General features: G+C 54.1%; 1 protein-coding gene across 2 annotated transcripts in view; it reads left to right on the top strand.

Annotated features, from left to right (window-relative positions):
• C7H10orf143 (chromosome 7 C10orf143 homolog) overlaps positions 1–20,527 on the top strand; it is an 89,609-nt gene that overhangs the window by 58,241 nt on the left and 10,841 nt on the right. The gene's annotated exons all lie outside the window — the stretch shown is intronic.

Genomic DNA, 20,527 nt, shown 5'->3' with positions numbered 1-20,527 from the left:
CTGTCCCGGTCACCAAACACGACCCAGCCTGGTCTCCTCGTGGGCCTCTTGCCTCCTTCAGGTTCCTAAAGTGCTGGGTAGTTGTTTTGCAAAAGAAACATGGGACCTCCCCGTCATTCTCCCAACGATGAGTATTTGCTTTGCTAATACTGTAACTCTGGATTCAGTACCGAATTTGAATCAGCAGCCCGCTTGGGTACTTTTCTGCATACTCACAGTCCTTTCATCCCAATGCTGAATCACTATTAAGAAGAAGGAAATTCACCCCACAAAGAGGGACAGCTCGAGTGAGGAGGGTGCCAGGCAGCATTTCACTGTGAGACCGTGCCTTTGATTGTAAGACAGTGCATGTCAGAGATGCTACAGTGTGAAAAGTGCATCTTAGAATAGAGAGTATGTGGCTCAGATGGTAAATAATCCGCCAGCAATGTGGGAGATCTGGGTTCAATCCCTGAGCTGGGAAGATCCCCTGGAGGAGGGCATGGCAACCCACTCCAGTATTCTTGCCTGGAGAACCCCCGTAGACAGAGGAGCCTGGAGGGCTACAGCCCACAGGGTGGCAAGGAGTCGGGCACGAGTGAGCGACCGCGCAGAGCACACACAGAAGCATCAATATGTGAGGATGGGCCCAGCATAAAACACGTTTCCTGCTGGGCATTGTGTTGAAAAGGTGTCGAGTAGTGTGTTCACATTTAACGCAGAAAGCGGGGCGGGGCGCACACTCGTGAGTCCTCTCGCAGGCCATGTGTGACGTCCGCTTGTTCTTTCAACGGTCCCGGAGGCTTATGCCGCAGGTAGCGCGTGCAGGCTGCCCCGAGGAGCAGAGGGCAGCATCGGGACGGGACAGGAGAAGCCCCGAGTGCAGCAGCGGCCTCTGAACGTCCTGGAGGCGTGGGGGTGGGGCGGGCGACATCGCTTAAGATGCCCCATGGCCAGGTGACATCATTTCCAGGGGGACCCCAGGTGTGAGCGATGCTGTGCAGAGCTAGCAGGGAGCACCTGATGGGTCAGCTAACTAACCAACCCGCCAGATAACTAGCGCTGCGTGCTGGCTGCCCCCACCACCCAGCCCTGAGCTCCCTGTGGTCAGCAAAGGCCCTACGGAGACAGCCCTGAGCATCCATGTACCTGAATCGAGGCCTCCGAGACTCTGACCAGCCCCTGAGTCCTCTTTCCTTTGTTGTCCTTTTGGGGTGCAGCTCCCAGTGGCCCAGGATGTTGGGGGTCCAGCTGCCTGCAGGTCCTCTCCGCACAGAGGTCTGGTCAGGGGTCCGCCCTGCCTTGCCCACACTGCAGGAGCCACCGGCGTATCCGGCATGGAGACCCTGGGTTTCCTGCGGTGGCGAAGCCTGAGGGACCTTAGAACTGAGCTGGTACTTTCTCTGCGGCGGGGGGCACAAAGCGGCCAGAACCTCATTTCCCATCATCCCGGGAGATGGTGTCCGGTCCCCCCGACCCCACCATCCTCCCTGTTTGCCCGCCGCCCCGACGTTTTGACTTCCAGAAGAGGCAGCCCAGTTCTGACACATCTATGGTGGTGAGCAGAGAGCACACAGCTTTGCAATGAGGTTGGAAAGTTTGGGGCAACAGATTTAATCAATTTTGTATTAAGATATAACACAGCTGCTCTCATTTGCATTTCGTAGTGCTATTTAGAACAGATGTTAAATACTTAATGATGAATATTTAGATATGGCAATGCATTTGACATCTACCGTTAAAGACGAGAGCTTCCCACGCAGGAATGTCCTCCTGAAGCAGGGGTTTTGAGGCTTCCGCAGTGGACTCTCCAATGGGCCAGGGGGATGAAGATCTCAAAGATTCCTCTGCAGAGGGCTCCCGAGGGCCCAACTGACCACCCAGGCTGCTCCTGCCCAGCACCCCACCTTGTTCAGATGAAGCGTCAGTGGGTTTTCCTGACTGGCAGAGATTGTCCTAGAAAGGCACCCTGCCCCTCGCAGACTGACTGGGGGATGTCAAAACAAAACGTGAACTCCGAGAGTCTCCTATGTATTATGATGTTCTATGCTCCGTGGAACACTGCAGTGCACTTGTTATGGTTTATTTCATAAGTAGATGCACCTTAAGAACAATTTATTCCTATATTAATACCTCTTAAGGGAGACATCATCAGCCTGACTAGAAAACATGATTATGGTAAAGTCCTGGGGAAAACCTGGCAAAGCGAGGCAGCAAAATCAATAAAGAAGCAAAGCTACACGCGGCACATTCGTGGAAGGGCTTGAGGGGTCGCCCTGCCGTGCCACTGAGTCTGCTCGTGGGGCACCCAGCCCAGCACCCCCATGCCCCCCGATGCCCCCTGATGCCCCCCATGCCCCCTTATGCCCCCAGATGCCCCCTGCACCCCCTGATGCCCCCTGCCCCCTGATGCCCCCCAGCAACCCCCATGCCCCCCCATGCCCCCTGATGCCCCCACGCCCCCAGTGCCCCTACACCCCGATGCCCCCATGCCCCCTGATGCCCCCTGTCCCCCCACGCCCCCCAGTGCCCCTACACCCCGATGCCCCCCATGCCCCCCACGTCCCCTGATGCCCCCCACACCCCCTGATGCTCCCAGATGCCCTCTGTGCTCCCCATGCCCCCCGATGCCCCCCATGCCCCCCAGGACCCCCATGCCCCCTGATGACCCCCAATGCCCCCAGCACTCCCCATGCCCCCTGATGACCCCCACACCCCCAATGCTCCCCAATGACCCCATGCCCCCCTCGCCCCCGATGCCCGTCTGCAGCGCATGGGAACCGAAGGCGGCTGAGGGCCCAGCCATGTGTGGGGACTGACGCCACCTTCCCCCCTGGCCTTAGCGGGGATCCTGCGAGACGGTGGGCAGAAAGCCTCACACAGCCCGGCTGACCTGCCTGGCTTGCCCCAGGGAAGGGGGCAGGAGGGGTTGGAACCCACCCTCTGCCTGGAAAGGGTCCCGTCTGCGCCTCTCATCACTGGAGGCTGGACCCAGCGACCCACTTTCCAGCTGCGTGGCCTCAGATGAACATCTGAAGCCCTCCATGCCTCGGTTTCCTCATCTATGAACCCAGACGACCCGCAGTGCCCTGTGGGGAGGGTTTAGGGGGTTCATCACAGAGACACGCCCAGAGGGGCACCTGCGCGGGACGAGCACCCCGTGGGGAAGCTGCCAGCCTCGGCCGGGGACAGCCGTTCCGTCTCTGGGCCACAGAGTCCTCATCTGCACAGGAGTGATCGTAATACCAGTGTTGTCAGCAGACACTTAGGCCTGAGCTGGTTGGCAAGGCCAGCCTGTGGCTGACACCGCGTTGGGAGGAGGGCTCACCTTGTCTCGGCTCCCGAGACGGAGCCCCAGCCCACACTGGGCACCCCACTCCCACCACCGCCTAAGCCTTCAGGCTCATTTGCCTGGAAGGAGGCAGGCCTGCCGCAGCCTCACCAGAAAGGCTCATTTGGAAAATGGAAATGAATATCCTAACCCCATTTGTCACATTATCAGCGCTCATGACAGCTGCGTGGCACTATCCAAAGGAAAGATTTAGACCTAATGGGGAAAAATCAGTTAAAATTGACATATCCATTAGAAGAAGAACTGAAAACATTCTTCGCAGAGTGTTAGGATGACTTCCTAGGTGATGCTGAATCAATATCTCATACTTGGGAGGAATCCATTGTTTTGTTTTACGAGAACCGTCTGGTCCGAAACGCTCTCCTGGTCTGTCGTTCCTAAACCGCCCAGGAAGGCCCAGATGAATCCTGCAATACATCAGCCATGGTTCCAACTTGAAACCCCTCGAAAGGAGAAAAGATGAGGTGGAGGGCAGGTGGTTTCAAGGTGCCCCCTCCTCACCAAGGGGCCGAGCTCTCCCAACCTGCGTCCTCGGCGTGACGCCACCCGGGAACCCAGCTCCCGGCTCCAGGCCCACGTCCACCTTCTGGGCCTCCGATCCATCAGGGCTGCAACCTCCTGCCCTTGCGGTTTCAGCTGCTCTGGTCGTCAACAAGCATGAGAGACAGTGGATCCCAGCGTGGGGCCGATCACACCGACGGAGGGGAGAGGGACTCCTGCAGGCCAGGAGGTGGAGGGACAGGACAGGGGCAGGGTCTGGAGAGGAGGAAAGGCAGGAGGACCCCCAGACCCAGCGGCCTCCTGGCCCAGCCCCCTGCCCCCACCCCCAGGGCTGCAGCCCGAACCCGGCAGCGGGCTGCGGTTAACTCACTTGACAGGAAAATGGAAAAGGTTTCCTTATAATTCTTCCCTCTGAAGGGATGTTTTCACTCATATCCAAGGTCTCACCGCATCGTTGGAACACAGGAGCCTAGGTATAAAATGTAAGCCTTTGCAGGAACCGTTTGTTTTGATAAGAATCAGCTTTCCAAGGGAGGCAGGGCAGGGCGGGGCTGAGGCCGGCTCTGGCTCCCGTGTGCACTCGGCATGTCCCCGGCCTGCACCGGTTCACGCACCGTCTTGTGCCCGCGTTGAGGACAGTCCTGCCCTCGCAGGGGCCGTGGGGGCAGGCGGCCGGGCCCGGCTCCCGGGCGGTGTGTGGTGGTGAGCTCTGGCTCCCGTGTGCACTCGGCATGTCCCCGGCCTGCGCCGGTTCACGCACCGTCTTGTCCCCGCGTTGAGGACAGTCCTGCCCTCGCAGGGGCCGTGGGGGCAGGCGGCCGGGCCCGGCTCCCGGGCGGTGTGTGGTGGTGAGCTCTGGCTCCCGTGTGCACTCGGCATGTCCCCGGCCTGCACCGGTTCACGCAGCGTCTTGTCCCCGCGTTGAGGACAGTCCTGCCCTCGCAGGGGCCGTGGGGGCAGGCGGCCGGGCCCGGCTCCCGGGCGGTGTGTGGTGCTGAGCTCTGGCTCCCGTGTGCACTCGGCATGTCCCCGGCCTGCACCGGTTCACGCAGCGTCTTGTGCCCGCGTTGAGGACAGTCCTGCCCTCGCAGGGGCCGTGGGGGCAGGCGGCCGGGCCTGGCTCCCGGGCGGTGTGTGGTGGTGAGCTCTGGCTCCCGTGTGCACTCGGCATGTCCCCGGCCTGCACCGTCTTGTGCCCGCGTTGAGGACAGTCCTGCCCTCGCAGGGGCCGTGGGGGCAGGCGGCCGGGCCCGGCTCCCGGGCGGTGTGTGGTGGTGAGCTCTGGCTCCCGTGTGCACTCGGCATGTCCCCGGCCTGCACCGTCTTGGCCCCGCGTTGAGGACAGTCCTGCCCTCGCAGGGGCCGTGGGGGCAGGCGGCCGGGCCCGGCTCCCGGGCGGTGTGTGGTGCTGAGCTCTGGCTCCCGTGTGCACTCGGCATGTCCCCGGCCTGCACCGGTTCACGCAGCGTCTTGTCCCCGCGTTGAGGACAGTCCTGCCCTCGCAGGGGCCGTGGGGGCAGGCGGCCGGGCCCGGCTCCCGGGCGGTGTGTGGTGCTGAGCTCTGGCTCCCGTGTGCACTCGGCATGTCCCCGGCCTGCACCGTCTTGTGCCCGCGTTGAGGACAGTCCTGCCCTCGCAGGGGCCGTGGGGGCAGGCGGCGGGCCCGGCTCCCGGGCGGGGTGTGGTGCTGAGCTCTGGCTCCCGTGTGCACTCGGCATGTCCCCGGCCTGCACCGTCTTGTCCCCGCGTTGAGGACAGTCCTGCCCTCGCAGGGGCCGTGGGGGCAGGCGGCGGGCCCGGCTCCCGGGCGGTGTGTGGTGCTGAGCTCTGGCCCCGGATCTCACTGCTCTCTTCCACCTGCTGGCTGGGCCGTGACCCGAGGTTGGCGGCCTCCCCTGGCCGGCCCCGAGGCCCTGCGCAGGAGGTGGCGCTGTCTGATCGCCCCAGGGCGCCCAGTCTCCCTCTTCACACGGTGATCTCGACTGAAGCTGCCCCCCAGATGGAGGGCCCTTGGAGGCCCCGAGTTGCTGGGGTTCGGTCAGGCTGTCCAGACGGGCCCAGGAGCAGCTCGAAAAGAGAACAAAAGCTTGACTGTCACTGCACCACTGTGCCTCCTGCCTGGGCTCCCAAGTCCCATCCTCAAGACTGCGGGTCCCTGGGTCTAAGGAAGAATGTAGGAGGGGAGATGGGAGCCGGAGAGACCCTCCCTTGGACGGGGGCCCGGGAGCGACTGTGGAGCCAAAAGCTTCCGAAAGGCCTGCGTGTGGGTCCTGCCCCGCACTGGGGCCTGCCCCGCGGCCTCAGCAAGGAGCTGGGCGCCCATGAACCTGGACGGCCTCTCGGGGGCGGGCCCCATGCAGCGTCTGCCTCTGCTTCTGCCTGCCTCATTCACTGTCTGTCGGTGTTCCTCTTGCTTTTGTAAAGATGTCTGTATGTGTCTGTGGCTGCCGGTCTCCTTCGCTGCACCAGGACCCTCTGAGCTGCAGAGGACGGGGCTGCTCCCGAGCTGTGGCGCACGGGCTTCTCGCTGAAGAGCCTTCTCCCGTGGCCGAGCGCTGGCTCCAGGGTGCAGCCTTCAGCCGCTGCCGCCTGCGGACTCTGTAGCTGGGCTCCAGGCTCTGAGCTCGGGCTCAGTCGTTGTACGCAGACAGTTGCGCTGCAGCCCATGAAGTCTTCCCGGACCAGGGATCAAACCTGTGCCTACTGCACGGGCAAGCGGATTCTTCACCACTGAACCACCAAGCAAGCCCTGAAGTATGTTTTAAATCAACAGAAATGTAACTCCCTCACAGCCCTGAGGTTGGAGCTTAAACTCAGGGGGTCCTGCAGGACCATGCTTCTCCGCAGGCTCTGGGGAGGGGGCCTTGTCCGGCTTCTGGGGGGCCGGCCGGCCCTGGCATCCCTGGCCTCTGGCCACTTCACTCCTGCCTCTGCCTCTGTCCTCATATGCCTAGCCTCCGTGCTGTGATCTGAACCAAACCTCCCCCGGGTCCCTCTAGGAGGAGGCATGATGGCATCTAGGGCCACCTGGATGGTCCAAGATAAGCCTCTCCTCTCACGAGCATATTCTTAATTTTTTTGGCCTCCCTGCGTCTTCCCTGCAGCCTGCAGGCTCTCTAGTTGAGGCCCACGGGCTTAGCTGTCCCATGACATGCCGGATCTTAACTCCCCAACCAGGAATCGAACCTGCATCCCCTACATTGGAAGGTGGATTCTTCACCACTGGGCCACCAGGGAGGTCCCATCAAGAACCTCTACGGCACCTTTTCCCATAGAAAGTAACAGTCATCTGTTTGCTGTGTGAGGTCCCAGCCCAGGAAACTGTGACCAGGGGACGAGGATGGGACCTCAGGGTGAGGAGTGGATGGGGGCCTCCCTGACTCCAGGTCAGCCATGGTGGGAGCCGCTGTTCACCCTGCATGAGCCTGTGCCTCCAGCCTAGGGGCGAAACCGCGATCGCATTGGTCCTCACTACCCGTCCGGCTCTGAGCCCCACCTCTGCGCCGGGGGGGCAGGGATCCGATCCTGTCCCTGGGCCCCGACAGCCAGTGAGAGCCGCCACCACTGCCCTCCAGCTCTGCATACATCTGTCTCAGCCGTCCCCATTTGTGGCACCAGGGACCAGTTTCGTGAAAGATGAGTTTCCCACGGACTGGAGGTGAGGGATGGTTTGGGGGTGATTCAGGCAATTACATCTCTCGGGCGCCTCCATTCTGGTGGGGGCAATCTCAGGATATACTGTCCTGACTTTAGGGCTGGCGCTCACACTCCTGTGAGAACCTGATGCCGAGGCCAAGCTGACGGAGGTGGAGCTCAGGTGGTGACGTGAGCGCTGGGGAGCAGCTGTAAGTCCAGATGAAGCTTCACGCACTCACCCGCCGCTCACCTCCTGCTCCATAGCCTGCTTCCCTGGGGGCCGGGGACCCCGGAAATGCCTGGAGTTCTTGCCCGGCCAACCAAGCCTGTCCCCCTGGGGCAGTGACCACCATGTATCCTAGCTGGCACCCCTGGCATCCTCAGTGTGGGAGGGGGCGCCCTCACAGGACCTGAGACACTTGGGACCCAGCTGTGCGGGATGGGAGACCCCCAGGACCTCGCCGCCCGAACTACTGTCTGCCTCCTGTCCTGAGATGTCTGGAGAATCCCTGGTGCCCCTTCTCCCACCAATTCCAGGAGGTCCTGATGTCCCATCAGTAAACAGCCTCTGTCGGAGTCTTGCAACCAAACCCCCACCTGAGAGCAGTGCTGTCACCACCTTTGGGTTTGAGCTAGAGTTCAGTTCAGGTCAGTTCAGTTCAGTTCAGTTGCTCAGTCGTGTCCAACTCTTTGCGACCCCATGGACTGCAGCATGCGAGGCCTCCCGTCCATCACCAACTCCCAGTTTGCTCAAACTCATGTTCATTGTGTCAGTGATGCCATCCAACCATCTCATCCACTGTCGTCCCCTTCTCCTCCCGCCTTCAATCTTTCCCAGCATCAGGGGCTTTTCAATGAGGCAGCTCTTCATATCAAGTGGCCAAAGTATTGGAGTTTCAGCTTCAGCAGCAGTCCTTTCAATGAACATTCAGGACTCATTTCCTTTAGGATGGACTGGTTGGATCTCCTTGCAGTCCAAGGGACTCTCAAGAGTCTTCTCCAACACCATAGTTCAAAAGCATCAATTCTTTGGTGTTCAGCCTTCTTTATAGTCCAATTGTCACATCCATACATGACTACTGGAAAAACCATTGCTTTGACTAGACGGACCTTTGTCTGCAAAGTAATGTCTCTGCTTTTTAATATGCTGTCTGGGTTGCTCATAGCTTTTCTTCCAAGCAGCGACTGTGCTTCAATTTCATGGCTGCAGTCACCATCTGTAGTAATTTTGGAGCCTGGGAAGTTAAGAGTAAATTTATCTTTTTTTTTGCAACCTGAAGAGGCCCACCTAAAACGCCTGCCACGTGCTGGGAACTGTATACAGTGGCGTCACTCTGTGCCTTGTGCTGCTGTCCGGGGCAGCACACGAGTACATGCACTGTTTTCCACTCTGACCTCGTGAGTCTTCTTACCTAAGACACCAACCTGGACCCACGTGAAGTGAGGACCACAGCCCACCAACAGGGTGAGTTCTCACCAGCCCCAGGCCTGCGTCTGAGTTACCTGCACCAGGAAAAAGGGATGACCTTCCTGTCTAATACATCTTTTAGTTACCCCTCCAAGGACGTGGTTTATACCCAGAAACTTTCAACAATGAACAGATTGATAAGGAGCCCAGTTCAGCTTCATCATAAACAACTGCAAGGCCATCTAGAAACGACGAGTTGGCCAAGGTTATTTGGGAGATCGTACGTGCATTTTTCCAGAAGCTCACGAGCACTTTCTGAGGTTCTAAGGACCTCACTCTCCCAGCCCAATGGACACACAGAGGGTGCTCACTGCAGCAAAGCCCATGTGGCTGCCTGCTTTATTGAAAAGCAGGAAGAGAATATCAGTGAATTGCAGAACACCAAACCTCCATGTCCCTCACCATCCCCTGAAGTTGCCCAAGTTCATGTCCATTGCGTCGGTGATGCCATCCAGCCATCTCATCCTCTGAAGCCCCCTTCTCCTCCTGCCCTCAACCTTTCCCAGCATCAGGGACTTTTCCAATGAGTCAGCTGTTCACATCAGATGACCAAAATACTGGAGTTTCAGCTTCAGCATCAGTCCTTCCGATGAGTATTCAGGGTTGATTTCCCTTAAGATTGACTGGTTTGATCTCCTTGCTGTCCAAAAGACTCTCAGGAGCCTTCTCCAGTGTCACAGTTTGAAGGCATCAATTCTTTGGTGCTCTGCCTTCTTAATGGTCCAGCTCTCACAGCCGTATGTGACCACTGGGAAGACCACAACCTCAACTCTATGGACCTTTGTCAGCAGAGTAATGTCTCTGCTTGTCAACACATTGTCTAGGTTTGTCATAGCTTTCCTGCCAAGAAGCAAGCAATCATCTTCTGATTTCACGGCTGCAGGCACCATCCACAGTGCTTTTAGAGCCCAAGGAGAGGAAATCCGTCACTACTTCCTCCTTTGCCCCTTCTATTTGCCGTGAAGTGATGGGGCAGGATGCCACGATCTTAGTTGTTTTAATATTTAGTTTTAAGCCAGGCTCTTTCACTCTCCTCATTCACCCTCATCAAGGGGCTCTTTAGTTCCTCTTCTTTCTGCCGTTAGAAGGGTATCATTCGGATATCCAAGGTTGTTGAGGTTTCTCCCGCCTATCTTGATTCCAGCTTGTAACTGATTCCATTCCTTTTTATGGCTGAATAATATCCCACTGTATGGATGTACCGCATTCTGTGAGTGCATTCCTGTCTATGCAGATGTCCTTCTTTCTTCCCATGTGTGTACACGTCACGAGGACCCTGTATTCCTGCAACCCCTGGCTCCGTGCCCCCAGCACGCCTAGGGTGCCTTGCTTTCTCCTGGCCTTGTGGGGCGGCCCCGCTGTGCCCTTGGCGTGGAGGTCCCAGCCGAGGCTGGGGGCCACGCCCGGCCCTCCGGGGTGCGTTCCTCGCCCTGCTGCTCGGCCACCAGCCTGGCTCTTCTGGGGCAGTCAAGGGGGCGGCCATCTGAGTGCCCTCCCCACGCGGCACTGGCCTCTGAGCAGGTTACAGCCTTGACGTAGGTTCTCCTCCTGATAGATGTCCGGCTTGTGTCTGTTGTTTGTGAGGATAAGCTAAGCAATAGCAAAAGGCTCCCCAGCCGTGGCAGCGTAGAGTAACCCAGGTCATCTCTGGCTCATGAATGGGTCTAGGCGAGCCAGGCAGCTGAGAGGGTCCCGGGCTGGCCCATCTCCTTCTATACCGGCTCTTCAGCCGCCCGGAAGGGGAAGCAAATGGTGACTGACTCTAGCACTTTGGCCCTTAAAACGCCTGCCAGGAAGTGGCCCGTGACTTACCTTCACAAGGCCATGGCAGAAGTCAAAGCGGCATGCCACATGTGACCCTGGAAGTCTGGTCAAGTGGTGCCCAGGACTTCTCAGGTACAAGAGGCGACACCCAGCTCCTGCATGCTTGGCGCCTCTGGTTAGACAGAGCCAGGTTCATTCTGTTCAGTGTTTCTCTTTTATTGTCATTGAAGTATAGTCGCTAGACAATAGTATTAACTTACAGGTGTACAATATTGTTATTCATCATTTTTAAAGGTTATACTCCATTTATAGTTTTTATATAAGTGTTATTTATATAATATAGTTGTTTATATTATATAGTTATTCCCCATGTTGTACAATATATCCTTGTAGCTTATATTAATACTATATTATTATTATTTTTAAAAAGTTGCTGACCACTAGCTTATTCTCTAGATCTGTGTGTCTGCTCCTTTTCTGTTTTATTCACTGGCTTGGTGTATTTTTAGCTCTTTCTTACCAGAGCTGAGAAGGAATGCATCACTTTCCAAATATTGTATCAAGTTCCTTATGGCTTTTTAAAAAAATTGTTTTATTGATGTATAGTTGATTTACAAGGTTGTGTTGATTTCTGCTGTATGGCAAAATGCTTCAGTTATACACATATACACATCCTTTTTCATCTTCTTTTCCACTACGGCTTATCACAGGATATTGAATATAGTTCTGTGTGCTCGGCAGTAAGAGCTTGTTGTTTATGCATTCTCTGTGTAAGAGTTTGCATCTGCTAACCCCAGTCCATCCCTCTGCCGCCTCCCTTCCCCTTGGCAACCACAAGTTTGTTCCCTGAGTCTGTTTCTGTTTCACAGATGAGTTTATTTGGGCTCCATTTTAGATTCAACATCAGTGATGTCATATGATATCTGTCTTTGACTGGCTTCACTTAGTATGGTGATCTCTAGATCCGTCCATGGTGCTGTAAAAGGCATTGTTTTATCTTTTATAGCTGCATAGTATCCCACTGTACCTCTTTAGCCATTCACCTGTCGGTGGACACGTAGGTTGTTTTCATGTCTAGGCTGTCATGTATGGTGCTACTGTGAACACAAGGGTACATATATCTTTCAAATTGGAGTTTGTGTCTTCCCAGGTGGCACCAGTGGTAAAGAACCTGCCTCCCAATGCACAAGACATGGGAGGTGATGGTTTGATCCCTGGGTTGGGAAGATTTTCTAGAGGAGAGCATGGCAACCCACTCCAATGTTCTGCCTGGAGAATCCGTGGACAGAGGAGCCTGGTGGGCTACAGTCCATGGGGTCACACAGAGTCAGACACATGACGCAACTTAGCACGCACTCACACGTGCCCAGGAGTGGGATTGCAGGACCATATGGCAACCCTATTTTTAGTTTGTTTAGGAGCCTCCAGACTGTTCTCCACAGTGGCTGCACCAACTCGCATTCCCACCAACAGTGTAGGGCTGTGGCCTTTTCTCCACACCCTCTCCAGCATTTGTCATTTGTAGATTTTTTAAAAATGATAGCCATTCTGTCTGCTGTGATGTGGTACCTCATTGTAGTTTTGTTTTGCATTTCTCTAATAATTAGTGATGCTGAGCATCTTTTCATGTGCCTATTAACTTCCTGTATGTCTTCTCTGCAGAAGTGTATTTAAATCTTCTGCCCATTTTTCAGTTGGGTTGTTTTTCATTGTTGTTCTTGAGTATAAGAGCTGTTTGTATACTTTTCATTGTTGTTGTTGAGTTGTATGAGCTGTTTGTGTATTTTGGAAATGAGTCTCTTGTCAGTTGCATCATTTCCAAATATTTTCTCCCAGTCTATATGGCCTATTTTTAAAGAAAGAGGCAGGACCCGCCATGTTAAGATACACCGAACACTTACATATTGCTCTGTCCGCTGCACTTGTCCTAGTCCCGTGGGTCTGGCTCACTGGGAAGCCCTCCATCCTCTGAGGACACTTACCAGGCGGTCCCCGAAGCCACATCTGGCCCACCCGATACAGCTTCCTGGACACTGCTGACTGCACAGGGGAGGGGAGAGATCAAACTGACCAGACTGCCCCCGGGTTCTTCGCCCTTCTTCCTTTTGGGCGAAGGACCCTGTGCGTTCCAGTTGACACGGCGACACAGCGGGCAGCTGCCGTGGACCGGAGCCGGAGTCCCCCCTGGGAGGCGGCTGCCACGCTGGGCCCTTGTCCAGCCCAGGACTGTCGGCCCATCTTCCGTTGTTGGGAATCACACTTGGCTTCCAGGACATGTGACCCGGGGCCATAGGCTGGTGGCTTCCAATAACGGAAGTGTGTCTTCCCACAGCTCAGGAGGCCCGAGTCCAGAAGCAGGTGTGGGCAGGACCACTCTCCCGCTGGAGGCTCTGGGGGAGCATCCTTCCTGTCTGTCCCCGCCACTGGTAGTTCTAAGTGGGCCCTGGGCTTCCTTCGTCACTCCAGTCTCTGCCTCCCTCCACACACTGCATGAGCTGAAGAGTCTCCAACACCTGTCATTGGACTGATACACATCTTTGCACACTTAACCAATTATTTCCTTAGCCTCAGTTCCTAGAAGTTAAACTGCCGGGCTTTTGACCACATCCTCCAGTTGGCCCATGGAAAATGGTGCAAGATCCCCAAACCACCATTACTGCCTGTCTCTCTCTTTCTCCCATCCCCCCTCCCCCTCCCCCTGTGTCCCCGGCCCCTCCTCCCCCCCTCCCCCTCCCCCTACTCCCCAGGTCCCCTCCCCCCTTCCCCATCCTCCTTCTCTGCTTGTCAGTCCTCCTTTTTCAATTCTCCTGGCTGAGGGGTAAGAAAGTTAATTTGCTGTTTTATTCGATGGTTTTTCATTTCTCGTTTGGTAAGGTTTTTTTATATTCTTTATCCTCTTTTTTTCTATTGAGATATTTAGGAATTTTTCTTATTAACTTGAGAACGTTTCTCTTTATTAAAAATGCCAACTCTTCGGTCCTCTGTATCTATCGTAGATATTTCTCCCTAGTTGAGACAAACTTTCTTCCTGTGAGACATTCTAGGAGAGGCGTGGGGCATGAATCCTCGTTTAGGGACGCCAGGTGACATAATGGACATGAATGTCTCTCATTGCAGCTCTCAGACCCTTCGGATGGCCGGTTTTTATATGGACCCTCTATAAAGTCCAGGGGGATAAGACTAAATCATGAACAAGCGAAGACATTTTTATAAGAAACAAGGACATTGACGTCTGTGCCCATGGCTTTCCTCCCACATTTTTAAAAATTATAAAAGTAATACACACAAAGTACAAACATTAAATCTGTGTAGACGGACGGATATGAAGTGAAAAAGAAATGTTTCCCGCCCCATTCCCTTTCTCAGGAGAGAACCATTTTAACAGTTTATGTTTTCAGGTCTTGTTACCACCGTAATTCTAAATAAAATGCTTCCACTTCTGCCCCTGCACTTGTCAATTTTAAACAATTTCCATTTGGCTTCTCAGTATGAAAGAGAAGTTTAAGCCGTTTTGACTTCCTCCACTTCCACTAAATTTTGGTATGTTATTTATAGCCCTCCTGTGTTTTCACCGATAGCTTCGAATCCCATGCGTGGCCCAGCCGTGGACACACCCTCCCGTCTCCCTTCTGTGTCAGAGGAAGAAGGGGGGCCCCCTCTCTCCACACTGTCCCCCCAGCCTATGTCAGTGGTGTTCTGACATTTACACTGTGCCACTGTCCTTTCTCCGCAAAAAGTCGTGAACACGTGCTAAATGCTGGCACCACTGGGTGGCAAACAATACAGACAATAGCTAACTTCCAAGTAGAGAGAGGCAAACCATAAGCAAACTTGCTAAGCAAAATCTGCAGTGTAGCAGGTGGTGGTGAGAGCTATGGAGAAAACTAAAGCCTGGAAAAGAGGGGAGGAAGCGAGGCGTTGCGATTTAATACACCGATGGCGGAGGGTTTTTATCACTTCCTCTCTGGCCTCAATCCGTCATCAGTCTCTCCCCTGTAACGGCCACTGTGTTGACTCTGTAATTCTATGGCCAGTAACATATATTATGATGTTATAAATACTATTCCTTTCCTATACCACCAAACCCGGCTGCCAGCAGGGGGATGATCCAGGACCCATGTTGAAACAGATGTACAATTTTTACAGGCTATCAACCAGTCCAGATCATGTCAGGATGCTTCATCTGAGCCCATGACACTCATTGGTACCTCTTTACCCTGGCATTGCTGGCTGCCTTTTTTCCCCACATGCTTTCCTCGCCGTGTCAGGAAGGTCAGCCAACTTCCCTTCTGTGGGTTAGAACCGGCTGTTCTCCACGCCCTCAGACTAGAATTTATTTTCATGTTGCACACTTGGGTTAACACCACTATTTTCTTGAATCCTAGTTCCTTCTTTTTCTTGAATTCTTTCTGTTGTTGCTGTTGTTGGCTTTTTGGAGTGCATCCTCAAGCACGTCTTTCTCAGACAGGGCAGAAAAGGAGAATTAATAGATTACTTCTCCCAGATTTGCATATCTGGGAGTTCTGTCCCCAAATGTAATTGCTGGTCTGGCTGAGGACAGATTCTGAGTCCAATACATGCTCCTCGTGACTTTAAAGTTCGACTCCGCTGTGTTCTGGGACCCACTGTGACTGACGGGAGCCTTTCGCTGAGTCCCCTGTGGTTAGCCTCGCCCCTCCCTCTCTAAGCACTCCAGAGATGTGTTATTCTTTGATATCCTGAAATTCCACCAGACTGGGACCGAGTCTAAGTCTCCTTTTCAGTCTCACAGGACCAGCAGGGTTGGCGGGCCTGAAAGGTGACCACAGCCACTCTGACGGTGGGAGTATCTGTGCGGGGTGAACAGACTCATCCTGGGTGTGGGCGGCTGCTAGGCTGACTGCTCCCAGGAGGGGTGAGGAAGAGGTATTTTTTTCACTCATTTATTATTTTTTAAATTAGTATTTTATATTGGAATGTACTTGATTAACAGTATGCAAGTTTCAGGTATGTGGCAAAGTGATTCAGTTATACACATACATGTATCTATTCTTTTTCAAGTTCTTTTCTCATTTAGGTTATTACAGAATAGTGGGTAGGGTTCTCTGTGCTATACCTATACATATAGGTCCTAATGGGTTACCTGTTTCAAGACAGCAGTGTGTATATCTCATTCCCAACCTCCCAGTCTCTCCCTGCCCACTGCCCTTGCCCCCTGCTAACCATAAGTTCATTCTCTAAGTCTGTGAGTTTGTTTCTATTTTGTAGATAAGTTCATTTGTATCTATTTTTAATATTCTTCATACAAAGGTTACCATATGTTTGTCTTTCTCCAACTGACATACTTCACTTAGTGTGATAATCTCCAGATCTGTCCATGTTGCTGCAAACGGCATTATTCCATCCTTTCAAGTGGCCGAGTGATATTCCATTGTGTGTGTATTACATCTCCTGTGTTCATTCCTCGGTCAATGGACAGAAGTTGCTTCCATGTCTTGGTTATTGTAAACAGTGCTGCAATGAACATTGGGGTGCTTATATCCTTTTGAAACATGGTTTTCTCAGATATATACCAGGAGTGGGACTGCTGTATCAAATGGTAGTTCTATTTTTAGTTTTTAAAGGAACTTCTATATTGTTCTCCACAGCGGCTATAGCAATTTGCATTCCCATCAATAGTGTGGACTTCCCTGGTAGCTCAGCTGGTAATTGCTCTCCTGCAATTTGGGAGACCTGGGTTTGATCCCTGGGTTGAGAAGATCCCCTGAAGAAGGGAACGACTACCTATTCCAGTAGAATTGCCTAGAGAATTCCATGGAGAGAGGAGCCTGGCAGGCTACAGTCCATGGGGTCACAAAGAGTCAGACACGACTAAGCGACTAACTTTCACTTTCTTTCACCAATAGTATAGGAGGGTTCCCTCTTCTCCACACCCTTTCCAGCATTTACTGGTTTTAGACTTTCTGATCATGGTCATTCCAACTGGCGTGAGGTCATATCTCATGTAGTTTTGACTTGGGTTTCTCTAATAATTAGTGATGCTGGGCCTCTTTGCATCTGTCTGTTGGCCATCTGTATGTCTTCTTTGGAGAAATGTCTATAGAGGTCTTCTGCTCATTTTTTTATTTTCATTTTTTTTATGTTGAGCTGCATGAACTGTTTGTAAATTTTGAAAGTTAATTCCTTGTCAGTCACATCATTTGCAAATATTTTCTCCCATTGTCTTTTCATCTAGTGTATGGTATCCTTTGCTTTGCAAAAGCTTTTGAGTTTAATTAGGTCCTATTTATTTACTTTGTTTTTATTTCCATTACTCTAGGAGACATATCAAAAAGATATTGCTATAATTTATCTCAAAGAGTTATTCTGAGTATATTTCCCCTTAAAAGTTTTATAGTATCCAGTCTTACACTGAGGTCTTTAATCCATTTTGATTTTATTTTTGTGTATGGTGTTAATGTTCTAATTTCATTATTTTACATGTAGCTGTCCAGTTTTCCTAGTGCTACTTATTGAAGAGACTGTCTTTTCTCCATTATATAGTCTTGCCTCCCTTGTCATAGACTAACTGCCCATAGATGTGTGGGTTTATTTCTGGCTTTCTATCCTGTCCCATTGATCTATGAATACATGTCTGTTTTTGTGCCAGCACCATACTGTTTTGAACCTGTAGCTTTGCAGCGTAGTCTGGGGCCAGAGCAACAGATTCCTCCAGTTGTTTTCTGTCTCAAGATTGCTTTGACCATTCAGGGACTTCTGTGTCTCCATACAAATTTTTTTTAAAAATTGGTCTAGTTCTATGAAAACTGCCATTGGTAATTTGATAGGGATTGCACTGGATCTGTAGATTGCCTTGAGTAGGAGAGAGGAGGAACTATCTGTGGTAAAAGGCGAGTTGCGAAGCCTAAGGCAGCTCTGATTTTGTATCCGTGTGGAGGTCTCCCATGGCAGGGGGCCCTGGCTTTCACCACAGCACCCGCACACTCTGTTCCCTTGCTGCCCACAGCATGTTCTCCTGCTCGCCCAGGATGAGTCAGCAGCCCAGGGCCCGAGCTGGGATGGATGCCGGACCAGCCATGCCCGATGAACGAAGTGTGCTACCAGGAGGAGCTCAGACCACGTGGTCGAGCCCATGACACGTCTTGTGGGCAGCTGCGAAGTCAGGGATGTTTCAGAGGGAAGGTGCCATCAGGTGGCAGGATTGGAGCTGCGACAGTTACCACTGGTACCTGGTGTTGGCACTGCCAAGGTCCCGTGTGATGTTGCAGGTCAGGCCAGCGAACCCTGATCCTGGCAAGCTCTGGGCCCCCAAGGCCTTGAATCCTGGCGGCACGCTGGTGGAGGTGAAATCCGGTTCACGTGAAATCAGACTTTAGAACAAGACCCCAGACCTCAGGTGGCTCAGACGGTAAAGTGTCTGCCTGCAGTGCAGGAGATCCAGGTTCAACCCCTGGGTCGGGAAGGTCCCCTGGAGAAGGAAATGGCAACCCAGTCCACTACTCTTGCCTGGAGAATCCCATGGACAGAGGAGCCTGGTGGGCTACAGTCCATGGGGTCGCAAAGAGTTGGACATGACTGAGCACCTTCATTGTCCAGATCTCATATCTGTCCACTGACTTGTGCGCCCCTCCTTCTGGGCTCCCCACCACAAGGCAAACAGCAGAAGGGGGCGGCTCCTGTGGGAATGGTCTGAGCATCTGACGTTAGCATCCTTGTCTTCATAGCTGCTTCCATGCTCCGCCCTGGAACCCGGGCACCGAGCTCTGCGTCTGCAGTGGTCTGACGGGCACTGGCAGAGCCTGGGGGACCAGAGGCCAGGGAGGGGGTGCACGGTGCTCGGGCACGTACTTGTAGGTAGTGTTGGGAGGCTGCTTGGTGTGTACAGAAGGGGCTTCCTCTTTGGCCTCCCTGGACCTCGTTGCTGCACTGACCCACCTCCTGGGCCACCAGGACCTGGAGGCCAGCTTTGCTCTCCCCCCAGCCCCATGTTGCTCCTTCCATCCGGGTCACCCCCCAGGGCCTTGGGTGCAGGCTGGATACCTCGCCTCACATGGAGGCCCAGCCTGGCTGAAGGGCAGGTGGAGGAGGGGACCCCCGCACACTTTACAGGCAGCTGTGTCCCCTGGCCCGAGAGTGCCCGCCACGGGCGTCTGGAGGCCGGCCCTGGCCTGGGAACCCAGCCTGGGCCAGAGAGCCTGAGTTGGGGCCGGCAGGGTCCAGCACGCCCTTCAGGACGGCTGGGGCAGCTGGCCTCTCCTCTGCCAGGCCGGGGGCTGCTGGGGGGTCTCGGCCCTGACCTGTGGCCACCACTTCCGAACAGGAAAGCCCATCCTCTCTCCCTGTGCCCAGGCGAAGGGAGCCTTTCTTCTCAGGGTCACAGGAAGAGGCCAGGCCCCTGGAGGGGGGGACCCGGACTCACCAGGGGGACAAACACGTGGGCTCTGGGATGATGGCTGTAACCCCCACGTCCCCATGGTGGGCGGTGATGCACAGTGCTCGGGCGCTGCTCAGAGGTGCTTGGGAGACCTCTTGGTGGGTCTAGAAGAGGCTTCCTCTTTGGCCTCCCTGGACCTCTGCGCTGCACTGGGACCAGGGCCGCCCGAGGACCACGGGCCTGGGCTGAGCTCCTGAGCTGAGGGCGGTCAGGAGCAGGGGCGGGGCGTGGCCTTCACAGGCTGGGGCCCGATTCGTACCCTGGAATAGTCCTCGGCCATCAATAGGCCGGGGCCCCTCCCCGCCCCAGCCTGGACGACCTGCAAAACTGCGGTACAGAGGGCAAGGAGCTGGACCGGCGGCCACGCCTTATGCGGCCTCGTTTGCACCAAGTGTCCGGGGCGGCAGGTCCACAGATGCGAACAGCAGACTGATGAGGACCACGGGCTGGTGGGGGGCATTCAGAGGAAGCCTGACGCACATCACATCTTTTCAAGGGTCCATCTGAACAACCATCGATTTGAGACTGGAGGTGCTTGGAACGCCCCCTCCCCAAGCCCTGACAAGAGCAGAAGGGATTATACAGAGAAGACCTGGAAGGCAGGGGAGTTTGGCCACAGCTTAACCAGCTGCCTCGCTTTGGAGACACTTGCTGGCTGTTCGTGGGTTGTGTTTCCAGGTCTCACCCTCTCAGGTTCGCCTGTGGTGACTCGGCTTAGGCAGTGGTTGGCTCGTGGGGTACCTGGCATCAGAGCCACCATCTGATGGCCTCCCGTGTAATTACTATCACAGGGGGTGGGGGGCAGTGCTTTATGGGTGCAGGGTTTCCTCCCGGGGCTTGAAAATGCTCTAGAACTGGATAGAGGGAGTGGGGTAAAATGCTTGTGAATGCACTTCTTGTTGTTCAATTGCTAAGTTGTGTCCAACTCCTTGCAACCCCATGGACTGCAGCAGGCCAGGCTCACCCATCCTTCACTATCTCCCAGAGTTTGCTCAAACTCATGTCCATTGAATCAGTGATGCCATCCAACCATCTCATCTTCTGTCATCCCCTTCTCCTCCTGCCTTCGACCTTTCCCAGCATCAGGGTCTTTCCCAATGAGTCAGGTTTTCACATCAGGTGGCCAAAGTATTGGAGCTTCAGGTTTAGCGTCAGCCCTTCCAGTGAATTTTCAGGGTTAATTTCCTTTAGGGTTGACTAGTTTGATCTCCTTACTGTCCAAGGGACTCTCGAGAGCCTTCTCCAACACCACAATTCTAAAGCATCAATTCTTCGGGGCTCAGCTTTCTTTATGGTCCAGCTCTCACATCCATACATGACTACTGGAAAAACCATAGCTTTGACTAGATAGACCTTTGTTGGCAAAGTTATGTCTCTGCTTTTTAATACGCTGTCTGGGTTTGTCATAACTTTT

Source organism: Odocoileus virginianus, chromosome 7, assembly GCF_023699985.2.
Source record: "Odocoileus virginianus isolate 20LAN1187 ecotype Illinois chromosome 7, Ovbor_1.2, whole genome shotgun sequence".
Lineage (NCBI taxonomy): Eukaryota > Metazoa > Chordata > Mammalia > Artiodactyla > Cervidae > Odocoileus > Odocoileus virginianus.
This window is presented reverse-complemented; position numbering and strand designations above follow the sequence as displayed.